The 8,850-nt window shown below is 44.9% G+C and overlaps 1 long non-coding RNA gene across 1 annotated transcript; it reads right to left on the bottom strand.

Annotated features, from left to right (window-relative positions):
- Positions 1-1,245: 1,245 nt before the first annotated feature.
- Positions 1,246-7,186, bottom strand: LOC144233983 (uncharacterized). Its single transcript, XR_013335824.1, has 4 exons — positions 7,126-7,186; positions 6,908-6,996; positions 5,334-5,499; positions 1,246-1,558 (listed from the first exon to the last, which is right to left on the bottom strand). It is a non-coding gene; the product is annotated as an uncharacterized LOC144233983 (long non-coding RNA).
- Positions 7,187-8,850: the final 1,664 nt, after the last annotated feature.

An 8,850-nucleotide genomic window follows, 5' to 3' on the forward strand; every position in this document is an offset into this window, starting at 1 on the left:
TTGTCTTATCATCTGTGAAACTATAAGTTAATTAAATTCCCTGTGACTCAGTTTGCTGATGTATAAAATACGGACAATAATACTCAGCTCATAGGTTTGCTATGCGGTGTAAGCAAGGTATGCATTGGTAGGGGTGCGGTATTCTAGTACCACCCATTTTGGCACCTCGTGACAACACTAACACTACTGTGCTTTGCTATTTTCCAATTGTGTCCCATGTGTCTGTTTCATTTCACCAACAACATCATAAGCCTCTTGAGGGCATAACAAATACTGAGCAGATCATAAGGATTAAACAAATAGCCGTTGAGTTCATATTGCAGGAGAATGTGGAATTTTTCTGCAAAGCCACCGAGGTTTTCATTTTAGGCAAGAGCAAAGGGGGGCAGAGGATTTCCACGGCTGAAATGCCGAATGCATATGTTTGCTCAGCGAATAAGGCAGAGGGAAAGACAAAGTGAATTCCAGTGCTGCTGTGACAGCGTCCTGTGACAGAGAGCCTGCAGAGCGGAGGAGAACACAGCCGAATAAACCAGGGCGTAGAGAGAGATGAATGCAGCCAGGGGGACGCTCTACCGGATGAAAGATAGCAGTAGGTCCCTGTGAGACTGGGAAGGAAACCTCATTACGGCCCAGAGAGAGGCCAGTGCACCTCTTTAGGTGGGTGGTGCTCAGACAATCCCACAAGGTGTTTGCATGGAGATCAAATGGAACAGCCATTGGGGGCAACTACCACCTTGGAGGTCAGGGAAGGTAGGTGATCAGTAAATAGGTAATTGATTCAAAAGATGCTTCTCTCAACATTAAAAAAAAGGGGGGGGCGCCTGGGTGGCTTAGTCGGTTAAGTGTCCGACTTTCGCTTAGGTCATGATCTCGCAGTTCGTGGGTTCGAGCCCCGCGTCAGGCTCTGTGCTGACTGCCAGCTCAGAGCCTGGAGCCTGTTTCACTCTGTGACTCCCTCTCTCTCTGACCCTCCCCTGCTCACGCTGTCTCTCTCCCTCTCTCTCCTAGAAATAAATAAAAACATAAAAAAAAAAAAGATGCTTCTCTCCACCCCACCCCCATACCACCTCTGCTGCCATCACCACCCACCAGCCCTGACTAGGTAGCTGGGCTATGGCCCCCAGAAGAAAAACCTGTGAAATACTGAGAAACTGGAAAATGTTTCTTGTCCAGAGAGATCCCTACAGGTAGCTGGCAGAGAGAAGGTGGTCAATGAATTTCTGCCAATGATTATTTGAGTCCTGAGCACCAGAAACCTATAATGTAGTGTTTAAAGGGGATAATCTAGGCCCATCTCTTTGCTTTACTGTGGAAACCAAAGTCCAGAGATGTGAAGTGACTTGCCCAAGGCCATGCCCGTAGTGAAGAAGCTGGGAATCATTGTTCAGATCTTCCAGGTCTGGGCTCATTGCTCATTCTTTAGGCAAACCAGCCTATAATGAGCAGCAGTTCTGTTTCTTGTGGTCAGATGACTTCAACGTGGAGTTTTCTTGTTCCCAAGTTCTCTTCCAACTCGGTAATGTGGTTGTGTCAGCCTGTTTTCTCCCCTGTAGTTCTTTAAAAAAAAAATTTTTTTTTTAATGTTTATTTATTTTTTGAGAGAGAGAGAGAATGCGAGCAGGAGAGGGGCAGAAAAGAGAGGGAAACACAGAACCCAAAGCAGGCTCCAGGCTCTGAGCTGTCAGCACAGAGCCCAACGGGGGGCTCAAACCCATGAACAGCCAGATCATAACCTGAGCAAAGTCAGCTTCTTAATTGCCTGAGCCACCCAGGTGTCCCTTCTCTGCTGTAGTTCTAAATAATGTCTTTCAACACTTGAGAAACCTCAGCGAGGAAACCAATGTAACTCTCTTCAGACAACAGAAGCCCCAGTCAAGCTCAGCTATTATCAGTTATTAATATTGTCATTATCAATATCACGGTTTGGTCATCAACTATTGGCTAGGGCCAGGCAGTGACAAGCCAGCCGCTAAGGTGGCCCCCATGGCGCGCACAGAGAGCAGGCCCGCCGCTCTGTCCCTCGCCGGGCGCCGCAGGCCTCCGGCAAGCGCCCACAGCAGGCACAGGAAGAAAACAAGCAAGTTGATGCGGGCCTGAGCTGAGTCATAAAAACTCTGACGGGAGAGTCTGAAGGAAGGTGACTGGAGCGTCCTGGCTCTGTGAGCAAACAGCTCAGATGGAGGTTGTGCAGAAATCGCTCCCAGCCCCTCCCATTTCCGGAGCCCCCGCAAGGGATCCGCAGAGCCCGGGGTGAGCCAGGGAGCCTCAAACTGGCATGTTATTGCCGATTTTTAAAAGGTACCAGTCATTGCCAATCCTCTGTTTTATCTCTTTTAATTGTTTTTAAAATTGTGTGCCCTGTGCCCTGAGGTGATTTGAACACCAAGGGCAGCACTTTATAAAATAAATAGATAATGAGCTATATTCCCTTCCCGGCAGGATGGAGATGGAGCCAGCAGGGGTGGGGTAGGGAAGGACACAGAGAGAAGCCTTCTGAGGGTTTTCGGGCTGCAGGGCCTCACTCCTGCTGGTCGATCCTTCCCTTGTTCCTCCTACGGTTTCACGCTGGTCTTCTGAGCACCAGCAGGAGCCAGAAAATTGGAAGCCAGGAAGTTTCACGAGTCGTTTGGAAATGTCTGTGGGGTTTGGTGCTGCCCAGGCCCGCCCGGCGGAGCCAGCTTGAGAAGGCAGGATTCCTGCAGGGACTGTGTCTTCACAGAGTTGTAGAGAACACAGCCCCACAGTCAGGAGGGGAGAGATATGACTGAAAGGAAAAATCTAGATCTAGGGGCTCCTGGGTGGCTCAGTTAAGCATCCGACTCTTTTCTTTTTTAATGCTTTTGTTTATTTTTTGAGAGTGTGAGCAGGGGAGGGGCAGAGAGAGGGGGACAGAGGATCCAAAGCGAGCTCTGCATTGACAGGCTGACAGCAGCGAGCCCCATGCGGAACTCAAACCCAGGAACTGCAAGGTCATGACCTGAGCCAAAGTCAGAAGCTGAACTGACTTGAGCCACCCAGGCACCCTATAAGCATCCGACTCTTGATGTCAGCTCAGGTCATGATCTCGCGGTCTTGAGATTGAGCCCACATTTGGGCTCTGCGCTGAGCGTGGAGACTCCTTGAGATTCTCTCTCTCCCTTTCTCTCTCTCTCCTTCTCTCTCTCAAAACAAAACAAAACAGAAAACAAAAACAAAAACAAAAAAAAAAAACAAAAAGAAGGGAGAAAGAAGGGGCTATCGGACAACAGATGTCCACAGCACACAGGCACACAGATTTGGCTACTCTGTGTTCTGGCAGGATGTAGGAAAGAGAAGTGAGAGCCAGACAAAAAGTCCCAGAGAACAACCACACATTTCACATTTGCTTGGTGCTCTGTGGTTGAATCAACACTTCCCTTCCCTGGAAAATTTTGCCTAAGTAATATGGCTTCAGGGAAATGAAGTCCTGGGCCATTTTGGGAAGAGAGACCTACTCTTGCTGAGAAACACAACTGTGAGTGATAAGGGGAAAGAGGGCCCTATTTCCTGACTCATTAAAGCAAGACAGTGTTTAATAAATACCATTTGCTGATGAAGTTCTGACAAGGCCACTCAATAACCCATGATTCTGACTATCCCACTTAAGAATCTGCTTGAGCCCAGACTTCAGCTGCTATTAATAGAGGTCATATTGTTGGCAGGCTGAAGCAGGTTCTACGCACAGGAGGGCAAATACCGAGTGGGGGACCCAAGAAACCACAGGTATTTCGATCTAAGTCACAACATCATTTCAGCCCAATTCCACTGCCCTCAGAGGCCAGGCCGACTTCCTGCCATTCCATCATCACTTCTACCTCCTAAGTAATACTTCTTGTACTGTTTTATTGTATTATGAAAGGTATATACATACTTATTTCAGGAAACTCAAATAAAAGGATTGAGTCCCCATATCCTGCTCTGTCTTGCTGCAAACCCTCATATCCTTTTCTAGGCATGTATGAATGAATACTGTATACAAGATTTTTAAGTGGGATTATACTGTTTTATAACATATATTGAAAATACCTCTCTATGCCTATGACACACTTCTATCGTATCAGCTTTATTAAATTCAAGGGTTTTTAAAAATTATATGGATGTGCCATAGATTATATTTACCCAATCCCTTATTGCTGGACAGCTAGATTGTTTACAGATATCATTATGGGGTTCTCTGGGGTCATGTCAAGGTAAAGAAAGCACACCACTGGATAACAGGGTTACGGTAGAATAGCATAATGGCCAGAATGTTCGGGTAGGAAATAGAGAGCACAGTACAGAAAAGGGACTATGAGAGAGAAAAACCGCTCTCAGAAAAATAGTATTTCTGTCTGACATCATGTAGACCACAGCTGCAATCCTGGAGTTTTTCTGGGCTCTTCTCCCAGCTCAGTGGAGATTTTGCCATTTAAATGACATAAAGAAGCTTTATCCATATGGGTTCTGTTGTTTCTATGTGGTGGTGGTAGATGGGTCACTAATTCCATTAGCTTTGATTATGAATGTTTCAGTTAAATAACTAGATAATAAATCACCCCACAACTTACTGGCTTAAATCAATCATCATATTTGCCTGTGATTCTGTGGGTCAGCAAACAGGGCTGTATTGGGTGGTTATTCTGTTCTGTATGCTGTTTTCTGGAGTCATGCACTTGGCTTCGTTTACATGGTGGCTGGGCAGTAGGTCTAAGCAGAACATTCATATGTCTGGCACCTCAGCACTTCTCCACATGGCCCCTCTCTCTCTCCACATGGTTAGCTTGAGCTTCCTCGCCCCATGGAAGTCTCAGGGTAGCCAGCTTCTTACATGGCAACCGTTTCCACGTAGGACAAAATTTGAAGCTACTGATGTCCTTAAGGCCCGGCCTTAGAAGATACACAATGTCACCTCCAGTGCATTCTATATGTCAAAGCCCGTCTCAGGGTCAGTCTAGATTCAAAGAAAAAGGAAATAGACTCTGCCTCTTGATGGGAGGTAAGGCAAAGAATTTGCATCCATCTTAATCTACTACAGTAAATCCGATGAAGACAAAAGGGTTACAAGGCCCTCGCATAATTAAGAAACAGAACACTATGGCGCTGTGAATCACTAAGACCCAAGTGTGGACTCGTCCAGTTGGGAGAGTTTCCTCCAGTTCTGAGCAATAAACCAAAAGAGACCATTACCAGGTGGCTTGTGCGAAATGGAGCCTTTGGCAGAGCTCACATCCAGGAGACAATAGTGACTCGGATCCTGCCCCACGGCCCCCAGGCACAGGGCTGGAGAAGGGTTTTTCAGTCCCACTCCTCCCTCTGCTGCTGAGTTTACTTACTCCTGGCCTCCAGCAAGGCACCTGCTTCTCCTTTTGCAGATTCCTCTCTCCTTAAGTGCAGTGATTCTTTCCCAAGCCTGCATTATATGGGTTTGAGATCTTTGTGAGATCCTTTGCGCTGAAATTACAAATACTGGTTCTGTAAGTGTTGATATGCTTCCTCAGACTGGGAAAAGAAAAGAAGATGTAGGTTGCCTCAGGAAAATAGTGAATTTACCACGTAAGAGTTCATCATTTCTTTTCACATGGGGCCTTGAAATAACTAAAGTCTCTCGCATGTCATTGGGCTCTAGAGGTCTGTGTGAATCAGCCACTCACTCAGGGGAAGACCGTGACTGCCCCTCACAATTACTGTGATGCTACAGGGAGTTTGTTGGTCACACCTACTCCCATCTGCTTATTGATTCTACAGTTTCTTACAGGCTTGTCCAAGTGCTGGGCTGGCCCACACGTAATATCAAGTCATTCGTTGCCTGATTCCCACTGGACTGATAAAATAAAAAAAAAAAGATGCTGCCACTTGGGATACAGTATCTCTGAAATGAAGCTATCTGTGGGATAGTATGTAGGCAAATGGGCCACAAGATGGACAGGAAGTTGGATCTTCTATTGTAATCCATACACAACCTTGGGCCAAGCCGTGGAGGTCTACTCTGCAGAAATGTACAGACTGGGGCTTACACTTGGGGCATCTGGGTGGCTCAGTGGATTAAACTCATACTCTTGATCTCTGCTCCGGTCACAGTTTCATGGTTTGTGAGTTCAAGTCCCATGTAGGACTCTTCGCTGACAGCACAGAGCCTGCTTGGGATTCACTGTCTACCTCTCTGCTCCTTCCCTGCTTGCTCTCTGTCTCTCTGCCTCTCTAAATAACTAACTAACTAAATAAATAAATAAATAAATAAATAAACTTTAAAAAGGGCAGGGGNGAGGGCTGGCCAGCTCTTTAATATTTAGTTTCTTTTTCACAGTCCAGCCTGAAGCCTTGTGCCTATTTGATTTGTACAACATATATGTGGCTGGTGCTGGTGAATTGAGACAAATATCTTTTCAGAACCAAAAATGACTCCATTTTTCCCTATATCTCCCTCCAACTGTAAGGCAGTGCTCTAAATGCTGGGAGTTGGGACAGAGGCCTGCTTCCCCGGGAAAGGAGGATTCCACCCCCCACCACAGTCCCTTAGGCTTCTCTTGTTATATAGTCTCTAGACCATTGGGAAGGAATCAAGATATTACTTTATTCGATCAGGATCATTTATAAATAGAACCACTTTCTGCTTCATTGCAGCTCATGATATTGAGATGAGTGAATTAAAGTAAACGGCTATTAGAGAAAGTAGGGGAGTGAATTTTAATGTGACATATGGCAGATCGTTCTCTGGAATCTTTGCACATCGTAACCATTGTGTAGGCAATGGGGGTAAGCACTTTGGGGCTTGTATACCAGGTCCGCACACCTGGTACAAGGCTCTTTGGACCAGACCAAATGTAGGAGAATGGGACCCTGGCCTCCTGTCCCTCCCCCACCCCACCTCACCACCTTCTGAATCTGAAGTTAGCAGGTTTCCACACACCGAGTTTCATCTGTGGCTCCAGAGGAAGAAATGTTCTGTCTCTGCTAGAAAAGGCCATTTCACCAGGTGCCAGCAGGTCTGGAAAAAGTCTAGGAAAAAAGAGGAAAGGGGTGTGTATGTGAGAGACAGACAGAGACAGAGACAGAGACAGACAGAGAGAGAGATCAAGGGAGGGAGGGATTGAGAAAGAACATGAACTCAGTCCTGGGCTTTCTTACAGTGTTGGCTCTCTGGCCTCACTGCGCTGGTCGGTACATCCTGCTGAGAACATGCCCTCCCTTCCCTCAGAAACCTGAAAGGGGGCTTTGACTTCATTCACTGGTCTGATTTGGGCATTGTGACAAATCCGTTATCCGGGCTTTCTGTTTGGCCTTTTGTGACACTCTGAGGGGGTAGCTCTGTCTTTTCTCTCTCACACACACACACCCCCGCCTCACACTCCCACTCCCACGTTAAGGTTGGATTCTCCTGCTTAATGCAGAGAGCTGTGAGGACCTAAATACTAAGGTGTAGCGTCAGAGTGAGGGAAAGAAATGAGTGGGAAGGAAATTCACTCAAAAGGACTTTGAGTATGCAGATGGGACTATTTTTTTAAACTTTATTTTGAATTCATTTCAGGCTACGGAAAAGCCCAAAGAATTTTTTTTACAGAAAAATTAAAAAGTGCAAAGAATACTGTATACTCTTCATCTCATTTGCTTATCATTTTCTCTCTTTATATGCTTCTGAACTAGTTGCAAATAACTTGCACATATGATGCCCCTTTATCCCTAAATGTTTGAGCATGCATTTCCAAAAGAAAGAAAGAAAGAAAGAAATTTTCTTCCCTAACCTCAATACATTATCAAAATCAGGAAAAGAATATTGATGTAATACTATTATCTAAACTACATATCTTTTTCAAATGTTATCGGTTTTTCTAACCATGTTCTGCTATAGCAGAAGAGAACATTTTTTTTTTGATCCAGAAGCCAATCCAAGATTACACATTATCATGTCTCTTTAGGTTCCTTCAGTTCCTCAGTCTTTGTCATTCGTGACATTGACATTTTGAAGCATCTAAGCCATTGATTGAATAGACCGAGCCTCTTTGGGAGAGTGTCAGATGCTTCCTCACAATGAGATTCAGGTCGTACGCGTTTGGCAGGAACACCAGAGGTGATAGTATGTACTTAGCGCATCACGTCAGGAGATACAGGATATAGATTTGTCCCATTTTTCCCTTGTGATGTTAATTCTTATCACCTGATTCAGGTGTGGTGTGCCAAGCCTCTCCACTCTCAAACGACTATTTTTCTCTTTGAAATCAAGAAGTATTTTACAAGGAGATACTTTGAGGTTGTATAAATGGGCTGTTTCTCATCAAACTTTTACCCACTGTACATCCATTGCTAATTCTTGCCTGAATCAATTACTGCTATGAAAGTTGCCAAATGATGCTTTTCTAATACGATTATATCTTCCATACTTAGTCGTTGAGACTTTATCATACAAAAAGGCTTTTCTACCATTTATGTATTTTTTTATCAGTATGGACTTATATTTTTATATTTCTTATTTTATTCATTAGACTTTAAACCACTACTATTTTTTTTCAAAATTCCGATTGCCCCAGATACGGCCAGTGGGAGTTCCTTGCAGCTGTCTCCTTTTGTCCTTGTGACATGTCCAGTCAGGGCTATTTTTGAGGGGAGATGCTCCAGAAGTCTGGCCCAGAATCTTTCTCCAAATTATGGAAGTTTAAATCACACACAAGAATGCCATTTTTTAATATTATGATAAAACACACATTACATGCCAGTGAATTTTAGAGTTCCAATGGAGTAACGAAACATTTATGAACACACATTTCGTTGTCTTTCTATACACCAGACTCATTTTGTAAGTCAAGGCTTGCCTCTGTCTCCCATCTCCTGGTCTCAATGTGAGGCCAGTCCACTTCA

Source organism: Crocuta crocuta, unplaced genomic scaffold, assembly GCF_008692635.1.
Source record: "Crocuta crocuta isolate KB4526 unplaced genomic scaffold, BGI_CrCroc_1.0 scaffold55, whole genome shotgun sequence".
Classification (NCBI taxonomy): Eukaryota; Metazoa; Chordata; class Mammalia; order Carnivora; family Hyaenidae; genus Crocuta; species Crocuta crocuta.